Genomic DNA, 13,798 nt, shown 5'->3' with positions numbered 1-13,798 from the left:
CTTCACAAATGACAACTTCCTCCAGGGTAGCACCAACAGAGTTACACCCACCCTGAGGGGGCCATCTCTGTTAATGGGCCGTAATGGCTCAGCAGCATAATGGGCAGCTGTAAGGACCCAGGCCAGTAAGAACTCCCCAAAATATCCTATGACTCCTAGGATTACATCACTCCACTGTGAAACTGCTCGCCCTGTGGAGGTACCACCTGAACACCACCTTATATAATCTCGAGGTTTGGGGACTTGGGACACCACCACCACCACTGGACATCCAGAGGAGGACCCAAATTTCCACAGGACCACTGCTCTCAACAAGACCACAACCATCACTTGAACAGCACTGCAACCACTGCTTAATTGGATTGTGACCACCACCCCTGGCCAACAGGGGCTAGGTTGTACTCTGCCTTTGTAGTTTTAAGCCAGTTTTTTCTGTATCATTGCATTTACTATAATATTTGTATTATCTGACTTAAAATCTCTTGCAAGGTATTTGTGTGGGGGTTAATTTGTCCCACTGGTTTACCTTCAAACCAGCACATTCCTCTTAAAAGCCTTACATTGGGTGATTAGACCTTCCAAAGGGAGAGTTGAAGGAATACTGGAAGAAGGGAGAAGTGACAATCAAATGAATGAACAGCATTATTCTGATGTCAGTACAAACACATACATAAATAGCCATGCTCTGTTGAGAAGTATCATTTATCCAGATGAGATTTCTTTCCTGACAAAATTCCCTTCCATATCTCAGTTTCCTTCTGGAATGGGCCATTGCCACGCAGCACTGAATAAATCTCTGGTTCATTTGCTCTCAGAAGGCCAAATGCATTAGTACAATTTAAAACAGGAGTTGCTATAGGCAAAACCAAATATGGTGAAATATTGGCAAAGTCACCATGAGTTTTGTTTTGGTTTGAGGGGGATGTTGTTTGGAGTTTCTTTTAAGAAACAGCATATGCAGTTCTGGACTCTGAAAAACGCCATTCACTTGTGTTAAAATTTTAGAAGTTCAATAGTAATAAAAATAATAATAGAAATAATAATAAAAATTAGGACAAGAAGAATTTGGACAATCAAAGTTAGGACAATAAAAGACAATAAAAAGCAAAGAATTACGGACGTCCAGGTGCTTTTCCTCTCTGCCACAAAAGCACATTTTGCTAACAAAGGATTAACCCTTAAAAGCAATAGCCTATTGCATATTCATAAATCTCATACATGTTTCAAACATTCCTTTCAAACTAGGATGTTTCTGCTCAATTTTAGCTTCCCCCCATATCTTGTAAATTCTTCTCTTGGGATCTTGGTGTCTTGTTGCTGTTATCTCTATGCGAAGAATTTCTTGATTATCTTATCCATTCCTTGAGCTAGTTACAAAATGTATCTTATATCACATAGTTTCTATTTTAATATTATGCTATAGCCTAAAAACTATATTTACCACACTACTTAAAAAATATTAATACAGCACTACTTAAAAGAGATTAATACAGCATAACTTTCCAACATAACACATATAGTATTCATTTTAATATTTGCAAAGAGCCAATCATATAATATGCATTTTTCACATGGACTATTAGTCACAAAACCTTAATCACCCACAGTTTTAGAATCATAGAATCCTAGAATGGTTTGGATTAGAAAGGACCTTAAAGATCATCTAGTTCCAACCCCTCTGCCATGGGCAGGGACACCTTTCACTAGACCAGGTTGCTTACAGCCCCATCAAACCCGGCCTTGAGCACTGCCAGGGATGGGGTATCCACAACTTCTCTGGGCAATGTGTGCCAGTGCTTTACCACCCACACAGTCAAAAATTTCTTCCCAATATCTAATCTAAACCTGCGCTTCTTCAGCTTAAGGCCATTTCCCCTTGTCCTATCACTACACACCTATGGTTGTGTTTGAGGGTCCCAGGACGAGGTAAGAGAAGAGAATCTTGACTCCATGTTTCAGAAGGCTGATTTAATATAATATGATATTATATTATATTAAAATACTATATGAAAACTATACTAAAAAGAATAGAAAGAAAGGATCCATCAAAAGGCTGGAAAGGAATACAAAGGAATGGAATAACAAAATCTTGTGACTGCTCACAGCCTCAACACAGGTGGCTGTCATTGGTCATCAAGTAAAAACAATTTCACATGCTGGGTAAACAATTCTCCAAATCACATTCCAAAGCAGCAAAACACGGAGAAGCTGAAGTTTCTCAGGAGAAAAGATCCTGGCAAAAGGATTTTTCATAACATATGTCTGTGACTCACACCCTTGTGAAAAGTCCCCCTCCAGCCTTCTTGTATGCCCCCTTTTGTTACCGGAAGGTGCTCTAAGGTCTTGCCAAAGCCTTCTCTTCTCCAGGCTGAACAACCCCAACTCTCTCAGCCTGTCTTCATAGGAGAGGTGTCTGGTCAATGCTTTGTGTGAGGAGACATGAATCTTGACTCCATGTTTCAGAAGGCTGGTTTATTATATTATGATATATATTATATTAAAATGATATACTAAAACTATACTAAAAGAATAGTTAGAAAAGGATTCATCAGAAGGCTGGAAATAATTGTTCACCTGTAGAACATCAAATTCTATCATATCACTAAAACAATTTTACAATATAAGAAAATGCAAAAAACTCATGCAAAGAAAGTTCATTGTTTCAAGTCCAAACAGCTGAATTTCAGGAGAACATCCATGGACTGAAGATGTTCCTCTTTGACATCTCTGGAAGTTCCTTTTAGTCCTGAAACAGGCTTGTAGAATCCTGAAACAAAGAACTGCTAAAGAAAATAATCAAGAATTACTAAAATTCCATTGACAGTTATCAAACAATTCAGAGAAAACTTCTGGAATGCTCTGGCCACAGCCATTAATTGAACAACTTGGGCTGAGGCTAATTCCTGGCTTTTCAATGCTTTTGAGCTGCTAGCTCTTTCCACTTTTCTTTTTTTTTTTTTTTTTCTTTTTTTGAAAGAAGAGCGGCAGCAGCTGAGGGCCTCTAGGACCCCACGGTGGCCCTGGTCTGGGTGGGTGGACAAGAGAACCCAGACCCGGCCCACAGAACAGTGGCCCAGGTCCAGGAAGGGAGATCAAAGCTCCTAAACCAGACAGTGGGCGGGGCGGTGGCCCCGGCGAGGGAAACGAGCCAAACGGCCCAGACCTGGCCTGTGAGGCAGGCTCTGTGTTCTCACAACCTGGTAGGACCATGCTGCCAATGTCTTGAGAGCAGAAGTGACCAAACGCTTCCTCCCCACAGAAGCACACCGGCAGCTGGGGAAGAGAAGCTTTCCCGAGAATTTTCATCTCGGATCTGGGGATGTTCTGTCCCCAGAGCAATGCTCGCTTTGCACTGTTTCTCTCACTCCTGCAATTCAAATGGCAGTGTTCCTGCTTTCTGCCCCTCGGCATCACCCCGACCCACTTCAGGCTCGGGACCAGAGGCAGAAGCTTCAGGAACCACCTCCCCCACACCACTGGGGTGCACGGGGGACGGCAGGCACCCCAACCCCCAGGGAGAATCCCCTGACCACACGCAAATGGACCCGCGAAAAACGCTACGTTTGAAAGCAGACAGCCGGGCTGCGCCCGCATTCAGCTGTCGAGCCATGCCCCCTCCACTGCAGGACAGGCTGTCCGCAGGGTCTGATGTGAAGGACGGAGCTCCGGAAGGCAGCGGGACAGCCGGAGGGGGCTGGTGAGGGTGGCGCAGGTGCTGGGATCGGCTCTTGAGACAGTGCCACGGGCTCAGTGCCGTTCTCAGCTTCGTCTTGCAGTTGAATTGGGTCGGCGGGAGGCGACGGGATCGGCCCCCGCCGGCGCCACCTGCACCGTTGTGAATTCAGTTTCCGGCTGCGATGCAGAGGGAGCGGGCGGGGGGGGGGAGGGGGGGGGGGCGGCACGGCTGCAGGGTCGGCCCCCAGGGCATCCTCAGGCGGGCAGACAACCGCAGAGACACACCCCCTCTCTGAGACAGGCTCAAGTTGATCGTAGCTGCAGTCAATCGTGTTGCCTAGCAACACGGGCTGGAAACGGCGCTGGCAGGGAGGAGCCGCCGGCCCAGGAGGCGGGGGGGCTGCAGGCTCCCCATCCCCCAGGGGAGAAAGAGCGGGGGGGAAAAAAACGGCTCCATCTGAGCAGGCTCCAAAGGCACAGAAAAAACTTTTCCTCAGCTGTGGGCAACGCGGGGGGGCTGGGAGCCAGCAAGACAGGCTCCTCTCCTGCTGTGTCTGGTGGGAAGGGCACATGCCCTCTGCACTCAGCGACGAACTCCACAGCAAGCTCTCTCAGTTTCAAAACACGGAAGAGGGCTAAGAACGCCGAGTAAATCTTTGGCAGTCCAAGACCCCGGTCACATGTCCACTCAAAAACAGACTCCATGAAATGCCAGATATCTAAATCAAGGGAGTATATCAAATCTGTAAAAAAATCCGTGGAATTTTGTGCATCTGAAAAACTCATAGAAATGTCTCTCCATCATATTAATTCTGTCCTCGTGCCCCCACTTTGGCCAGAGGTTAATAACTCTCCTCTGACACAGAAAACGGAACCTGAGTTTCCGTAGGTATCTTTTCCCAGATTTCAAACAACATTCTGCGAAGGGCAGCATTTTCGGGAAGGGAAGGGTTAACAGTACCTTGAGACAGTGTCCTTGTGGCTTCAGCAGCTGCGCAGCTCTTCTGCTCTTCGGTCTCTGGACATGATGTCTGGGAAACTTCAGAAGGTTCTTTTGTCTTCAGCCTTGGCTGTGAACTCTGCCCATGTTCAGGGTCCTGGTTCTTGAGCCCCAGGCTGGAATCTGTGGTCACTTGTGGGGTGACCATCAATGCCACATGCTCAGGGGTCACCAAATCTGGTCGATGCTTTGTGTGAGGAGACGTGAATCTTGACTCCATGTTTCAGAAGTCTGGTTTATTATATTATGATATACAGTATATTAAAATTATATACTAAAACTATACTAAAAGAATAGAGAGAAAAGGATTCATCAGAAGGCTAGAAAGAACAGGAATTGAATGGTAACAAAAGCTCATGACTCTCAGAGTCCGATGCAGCTGCATCCTTGATTGGTTATTAAGTAGAAACAACCAACATGCACCAATCACAGATGCACCTGTTTCATTCCACAGCAGCAGGTAGCTATTGTTTACATTTCTTTCCTGAGGCTCCTCAGCTCCTCAGGAGAAAAATCCTAGCAAAGGATTTTTCATAAAATATCATGGCTACAGAGTTGTTCCAGCCTTCTGATCATCTTCATGGTGTCCTCTGAACTCTCTCCAACAGGTCCATGCCCTTATGCTGAGGACTCCACAGCTGGATGCAGTATTACAAGTGGGGGTCTCACAAGAGCAGAGTAGAAGGTGCAGAATCACCTCCCTAGTCCTGCTGGTCACGCTACTTTTGCCACATCCCAGGATTCAGTTTGTTTTCTGGGCTGCGAGTGCACATTGCCAGGTCATGTTGAGCTTCTCATCCACAAATACCCTCAAGTCTTTCTCCCCAAGGCTGCTCTCAATCCATTCTCTGCCAAGCCTGTACTTGTGCTTGGGATTGCCCTGACCCAGATGCAGGACCTTGTGCTTGGTTTTGTTGAACTTCATGAGGCTTGCAGAGTCCCACCTCTCAAACCTGTCAAGGTCCCTCTGGATGCCATCCCTTCCCTCCATTGTGCTGACTGTACCACACAGCTTGGTGTTGTTGGCAAATTCTCTGAAGGTGTACTCGATCCCACTATCCATGTTACCAAAAAAGATGTTAAAAAGTGCTGGTCCCAATACTGACCCCTGAGGAACACTTGTCACTGCTCTTCACTTGGACATCAAACTATTGACTGCAACTCTTCAAGTGCACCGATCCAGCTAATTCTTTATTCATAGAGTAGTCCATTTGTCAAATTGATGCATCTCCAGTTTAGAGACAAGGATGTCATACAGGACAGTGTCAAATGCTTTGCACAAGTCCAGGTACACAATGACTGTTGCCCTTCCATCACCTACCAGTGCTGTTACCCCATCTTACAAGGCCACTAAATTTGTCAGGCATGATTTGCTTTTAGTGAAGCCATGTTGGTTGTCACCAATCACCTCATTATTTTCCACATGCCTTGGCAAAATTTACAGGAGGATCTGCTCTATGACTTTTCCAAGCACTGAGGTGAGACTGAAAGGCCTGTAGTTCCCTGGGTCTTCCTTATTTCTTCCTTATTTCCCTTTTTAAAATGAGGATTATGTTTCCCTTTTTCCAGTCAGTGGGAACTTCACTGGACTGCCATGACTTTTCAAATATGATGCATAGTGGCTTAGCCACTTCCTAGCCCAGTTCCCTCAGGATTTGTGGATGTATCTCATCAGGTCCCATGGACTTGTGCATCTTCAGGTTCTTTATATGGTTTATATGGTCTCGAACCTGGTCTTCTCCCGCAGCGGGTGGTTTTCCATTTTCCCAATCCCTGCCTTCATCTTCTGCAGCTTGGGTGCTGTGGTTGGAGCACTTGCTGGTGAAGACGGAGGCAAAAACATCATTGAATGCCTCAGACTTCTCCATGTCCTGGGTAACCAAGTCTCCTATATCCTTCCTGAGAGGACTCACATTTTCCTAGTTTTTCTTTTATCACTGATCTACCTATAGAAGCTTTTTTTGTTACTTTCAATGTCCTTGGCCAGATTTGCTTCTGCCAGTGCTTTAGCTTTCCTAACCAGATCCCTGGCTGTTCAGACAATTTCTTTGTATTCTTTCCAGGCTACCTTTCCCTGCTTCCACCCTCTGTAAACTACCTGTTTGTGTTTAAGTTTGTCCAGGAGGTCCTTGTTCATCCATGCACTCCCTCCTAGTGTTCTTCCCTGATTTCCTCTTACTAAAGATGCATTGCGCTTGACTGTGGAGGAGACAGTCCTTGAATATCATCCAGCTTTCCCGGGCCCCTCTTTCCTTTGGGACTCTATCACATGGCACTCTACCAAGGAGATCCCTGAAGAGGCCAAAGTCTTCTCTCCTGAAGTCCAGAGTAGTAAGCTTGCTTCATGTCCTCCTTGTTGCCCTAAGGATCTCAAACTTTACCACTTCATGGTCACTGCAGCCCAGGCTGCCCTTGAGCTTCACATTTCCCACCAGCCCCTCCTTCTGGTGAGAACAAGGTCCTGCATAGCACCTATCCTCATTGGCTCCTCTATCACTCAGAGAAGGAAGTTGTCATCAACACATTCCAGTAATCTGGATTGCTTGTGCCCTGCTGTGTTGTCCCTCCAAGAGATGTCAAGATGGTTGAAGTCCCCCATAAAGACCAGGGCTTGTGAATGTGAGGCTGCTTCTATCTGTCTGTAGAGGGCCTTCATGATTGGGCAGCCTGTAACAGACCCCCACTATAAAATCACCTGTCCCTGTCTTCCCTGTAATCCTGACCCATAAACTCTCAGTTGGCTCCTCATCCATCCCCATGTGGAGCTCCATGCACTTCAGCTGGTCATTGATATAGAATGCAACACTACCTCATCTCCCCTGCCTGTCCTTCCTAAAGAGCCTGTATCCTTCCATTCCAACATTCCAGCCTTAGGAGTCATCCCACCACATTTCCATGATGCCAATAAAGTTGTAGCCCTGCAGGCATGTGCATATCTCTAATTCTTTCTGTTTATTCTCCATGATGTGTGCATTGGCATAGAGGCATTTAAACTGGGCCCCAAATGAAGCTGACTTTCTGTCTGGAGTGGCTGGAATTCCTTGGTGCTGTCCTTCAGGTGCTCTCCTGCTGACCTGTGGGACCTCTCCAGGCTCTGGGCATCTCTTGCTGGCTCTGGCCACTGGTATTAGTGGGATGGCATGTCATTCCACACCTTATCACTGTTAAAACTGATTATATCCTCCCCCTATCATATCTAGTTTAAAGCCCTATCAATTAGCCCTGCAAGCTTTTGACCAAAGACCCTCTTCTCCCATTGAGAAAGGTGAAACCCATCTGAATTCAGCAAGCCTGGTCCCATGTAGGCTATCGCATTATCAAAGAACCCAAAATTTTGGTGGTGACACCAGTCATGGAGCTATATATTAATAGACTGTGTCTGTCTGTTCCTTTCAATGTCCCAGCCTGCCACTGGAAGAATAGACAAAAAAATAACCTGCGCCCCTGATTCCCTCACCAACCATCCCAAGGCCTTGAAGTCTCTTTTGATTGCCTTTTGACTATACATTGTGACTTCACCACCACCCACATGGAAGACCAGCAGTGGGTAGTAGTCTGAAGGCCAAACTAGGCTAGGAAGTTTCCTGGTGGCATCCTTTACCCAGGCCTCAGGGAGGCAGCAGAATTCCCTGAGAGGAGGGTCCTTCTAGCATATTGGACCCTTTGTTCCCCTTAGAAGGGAATCACATAGCACTACAACCCTTCTTTTCTTCCTTGTGGAACTGGTCTTGATATGAGGTATAGGCCTTTCTGGCCTTGGCAAAACCTCTGGTGGAGAGGGACCTTTGTCCTCATCATCCATTGATTGTTGTTCCACATCCAGAGCCCCACACCTGTTGTACAGAGGCACCTGGGAGAGTGAGGTGGGCAAGGAGGGCTTTTGCCTGTTGCACAAGAAAAAGGATCTGTATTTCAGTAGCAGGTAAATGTCGCCCTGATTTTTTAAGATTTTCTAAGCCTTCTGATGTTTGCATTCGTGTAGCAAACTTTCTCACACACTTTCTGTAAACAACTTATTGTTTTGCATTCTTCTATGGAGGAGGAGAAACTTGATGGACTGTTGGTTTGTCCAGTGTCCTTGGAGAGGTGGCACTTTCACCCTCCAATCCACTGTCACCTTTGGAAATCTATAAATGTTGGAGTCAGAAAATAAACCCCCTTTTTCCTGCTTTGAGAGCAACAGCGTGTCTGCGTTGTGTTATCTCGTGTCCTATAGTGACAGGTAAACATATTTATTCTTCTGAATGTATATGGAAGATGTAGGCAAATAGGGTTAGACAACTGCCTTATTACCCAAAATTGTATAATACTTTCAGCATATACTATATATATAGTCCCAGAATCGCAACGTTTGTTCATTATTCTGCAGTGAACACATTTTTTCAATAATAGGGGAAGCAGTAGTCTAACACTGTTGGACCCACTGTTGTGGCCCCCTCACTACAAGAAAGACACTGAGGTGCTAGAGTGTGTCCAGAGAACATCAATGGAGTTGGTGAAGAGTCTAGAGCACAAGTCTTATGAGGAACAGCTGAGGGAACTGGGGTTGTTTAGTCTGGAGAAAAGAAGGCTGAAGGGAGACCTTATTACACTCTTTCAGTTACCTGAAAGGAGGTTGTAGACAGGTGGGGCCAGTCTCTTCTCCCAAGTAACAAGCAATAGGACAAGAGGAAATGGACTCAAGTTGTACCAGGGGAAGTTTAGATTGGATATTAGGAAAAAATTCTGCACTGTCGTCAAGCATTAGAACAGGCTGCCCAGGGAAGTGGTGGAATCACCATCCCTGGAAGTGTTCAAAAAACATGTAGATATGGTGCTTAGAGACATAGTTTAGTGATGGACATTACAGTGCTGGGTTTATGGTTGAATTCTATGAGGTCTTTTCCAACCTTAATGATTCTATGGACACTATGATGAACATTTTCTCATCTGACCAGCTTAGAGACATAAAATGAATGTCTATCCTGGCTGGGTTTTACATATATATTCATGGATGCAACTTTACACACTGGAACACAGGAGGAAAAGTAACAATCAGGTTATGAATGAAGTTCAAGAGATATAAATTCAAACATGTCTATATCACCTTGGTTTCTTCAGTAGTGGCATTTGACTCTACGCTACCCATGTTTCATATGGCATTATGCACACAGTTTGGAGACCTATCTTCCATATAGTTTTACCATGTGACTGCAGAAAAGTGACTACATTGCAGTAAGCCTCAGTGTCTGTCTGGGTAAAGGGGATAAAAGCAGTTTCCTGCTGTACAGATCCACAGTGAGCTCTGATACACATCGATGCCCAGTAAATGCAGCATGGGAGCAGTGGCAGTGCTTAAAGCAGATGGGAGAAGAGCCAGATGTGAACTTCGCTCACTGAGGATGTATGGAGCATGTCACCCTCCCTTTTCCCAGCTCTGCTTCTGCTGTGGTTTCCTCAGACACCCCAGGCTCCTACAGAGTTTCGAGCAGCTGCAAAAGTGTCAAGCAGGGGGTTGTTCCCTATTCCTGTGCCCTGTAGTGAGGGACAAGTGCTGTACAGTTACGGGGTGAGTGTTTGTACAATCTGGCCCATAAAAGTTGCCATTGTAGCTTTACAAAGTACCATTATTTTTAAATACAATTGCATTCATCAAAACAGCTGTTTGGGGCCTTGAAAACTTTTAGGAGTACAAATCAAAACTACTAAAAAGAGCTCCAAAACCGTTATCTGGCTCCCTTAGAATAAACTTCCTTCTTATTTTCCTCTAAGTCTTCTGCCAGACCTGGGGAAAGGAGACCAAGCTAGCATGACTGTTCACAGAATCACAGTCACAGAATTTTTAGGGTTGGAAGGGACCACTGGAGATCATCTAGTCCAACCCAAGGCAGGGTGTACTGATTTGAAAGCAAACCAGTGAGAGACTCCAAGTCAGAAATTACAACTTAATAGGAACATTGAAATAAATGCAATAGTACAAAAACACTGACAGAGTCAGAATACAGCCTGACACCCTGTCAGTCAGGGTGTTGGTAGCAGTCCGATTAAATGGTAGCTGCAATCCTCTTGGAGTGATAGATGTGGTTCTGTTGAAGAAGTGATCCTGTGGTGTGGTCTTCCTCTGAAGGTCCAGTGGTGGTCTAGAAGGGTCTGGTCTTCCTCTGGGATTCCAGTGGAAAAAGGCCGCTTGTGGTGTTCAAATATCGGATTATATCCAGGTAGGAATGCTTGGCTCCTCCCCCTGGGCGGAGAATTTTACAGTGGGATGATGTAATTTTATCAGTCATACAGTGAGACTCAATGGCCCATTAACAGAGGATATCTCCCTGGAGGGAGGATTGGTCATGGAAGAGATAAAGAACACTGCCCCACCTGGTGTTAACAGATGGTATTAGAATACATACTTTTGGTTACATCTTGCATTGTAACCTAAGACACAGTGTCACCTAGAGAAGGTGACATAGGAAAGCATTTAGGTGTGTTTTGAATATCTCCAGAGAGGGAGACTCTACGACCGCCCTGGGAAGCCTGTTCTAGTGCTCTGCCACCCTCAATGTAAAGAAGCTCTTCCTCATGTTGAGGTGAAACTTCTTGTGTTTTAGTTTATGGTTGTTGCTCTTCATCTTGTCAATGGGCATCACAAAAAATGGTCTGTCACCATCCTCTGGGCACCTACCTTGGAGATATTTATATGCATAAATGAGATCCCCTCTCAGTCTTCTCTTCTCTTCTCTTCTCTTCTCTTCTCTTCTCTTCTCTTCTCTTCTCTTCTCTTCTCTTCTCTTCTCTTCTCTTCTCTCTTCTCTTTTCTCTTCTCTTCTTCACAGGCCCAGCTTCCACAGTCTCTCCTCATAAGAGAAATGATCCAGACTCCTCATTGTCGGAACCCAGGACATCTCTCTGGATGCCCTGGATGTCTCAAAGCCCTGGCAGGGGCTTGGAGACCCTGGCAGGAAGCCAAAGACACCTGGAAATTCGACCTTAATTCATGGAGCAAATTGCCAACCTTATATGAAGAATTACAGGTCACAAAAGTTTAAGCAGCACAGTAGTAGGAATCACAGGGTGAAGGAAAAAACTTTGGAACCTTGTACAGGGGGGTTTGAAATTCTGTACATGGGGGTCAGGAGTCCCAAGATGGAGGGATTTGGGCGTGCCCTGTCCTTCTTCTTTCTTCTCCTTGGCATCCATGTTCAGGATGATGTTGGCATGTGTGGATTGGTTCATAGTGAAAGTGCACTTGCCAACAAGGGCAAAAAGTATTGGAAATTGAAGGTAAATATCTTATACGTAGTTTTTACTATAAAAGAGACAACCGCCCGGTGGGCGGGAGAGAGTGCCCTTGGCTGTCTTGCTGATCAGACCTCGGCTGGACAGACAGAAAAACTTTGTAGATAAGGAACAATAAACTCAACTGAAGACCAAAAGCAAGAGTCCAGACTCCTTCTTTGAAAGCGCGGCCTGCCCAGAACCACCTTTTCCTGTGCTGGGGCATAGACGAGTGACAGCCGACCCTGGCACCTCATTATTTTTGTAGCCTCTGCTGGACCATCTCTGGTAGCTCCTTGTCTTTCTTGAACTGTGGAGACCAGAATTGAACACAATACTCCAGATATGGCCTCACTAGGGCCAAGTAGAGGGATAGGATCACCTCCATTGACCTGCTGGCCACACTCTTCTCAATGCCCCCCAAGATACCCTTGGCCCTCCTGGCCACAAGGGCACACTGCCAGCTCATAGTCAACTTGTCATCCACCAAGACTCCCAGGTCCTTCTCAGCAGAGCTGTTCTCTAGTAGGTCAGCCCCCAACCTGTGCTGGTACTTGGGGTTATTCCTCCTCAGGTACAGGACCCTGCACTTGCCCTTGTGGAACCTCATTAGTTTTCTCTACACCCAAGACTCCAGCCTATCAAGATCCTGCTGAATCACAGCACAGCCTTCAGGTGTATCAGCCATTCCCCTCAGTTTCATATAATCACAAACTTGCTGAGTGTGTATCCTATCCCTTTGTCCAGACCATTGATAAACAAGTTGAATAAGGCTGGAGCCAGTATTGATCCCTAGGGAATGCCATTGACTACAGGCTTCCAACTATATTCTACTCCACTGATCATGGCCCTCTGAGCTCTGCCCTTCAGCCAGTTCTTGATCCACCTCACTGTCCATTCATCTAACCCACATTTCCTGAGCTTACCTACTAGTATGTTATGGGAGACAGTGTCAAAAGCATTGCTGAAGTCTGTTGCTCCATTCAGCCTACAGCATTTCTTAGAGGAACGAGCTGATGAGGGATAGCAAAAATTATGGGGAAAGTGAGTCAAAGCTTTCCTTGAAAGTGTTTTGATTAAGCTATTTGAAATACAGTGGGTTTTGCTGTTGTTTTAACGCTGCTGTTTGCTTTACTGTGTTGCTTTCAATGTTGGCAGTGACCAAGGAGAGAAGAAACAAAAGGGAAGTTGGAAAGGGAGATGGAGCTGGAATGTTTACCACCTAACCAAGCTTTTATTTCTTCTCTTAATGGTTGTACGTTTATTGCTCTGCCTGAGGCTCAGTAGAAAGTCTTTTGGACCAGTGATTAATTAATCAAATTAAATGTTGTGATCCCTTTGCTTTTACAGAGTATTGCAAGCCCCCCAGTGTCACTGTGAAGTCAGAAATGACACAGAGCCAATCAGAAAGTTAAATGGCATAAACATCCCATCTTTACTGAAACCACTTGCTTCTTTTATACACTGGTCCGATACAGGTGGACCTGATTGGCCATTTAATCAATACATTTCACCTGATTGGCTAATTAACAAGACACCCATTTGTAAACAATCTTATGAGAATAACAGGAAAACAGTTATTAGAAAAACACCACCTGCAGGTTGTTTTTAATAATTGGCTATCATTGTTTATCTCCAGCTCCCTCAAGCTTCCCAGGCCAATTCTGGGAAAACTTATCTAGCTTTCTCTCTCTCTGACCAGGCTGTCACATCAACACCCCAGCACTCTGCCTAATTTCTGCCTCTTAATTTACTCTCTGTCTAACAGTCAAGCAGTTCTTCCTTTGCAACTTGGTGGCTCCCAGCTATTTATTTTTGCTCTTTATGAAAAATGCCAGAATGTCTTGTTTGAAGTTTTTATTTAGACCACTGCTA

This window comes from Passer domesticus, chromosome W, assembly GCF_036417665.1.
Source record: "Passer domesticus isolate bPasDom1 chromosome W, bPasDom1.hap1, whole genome shotgun sequence".
NCBI lineage: Eukaryota > Metazoa > Chordata > Aves > Passeriformes > Passeridae > Passer > Passer domesticus.
Note: the sequence above shows the minus strand (reverse complement) of the source record.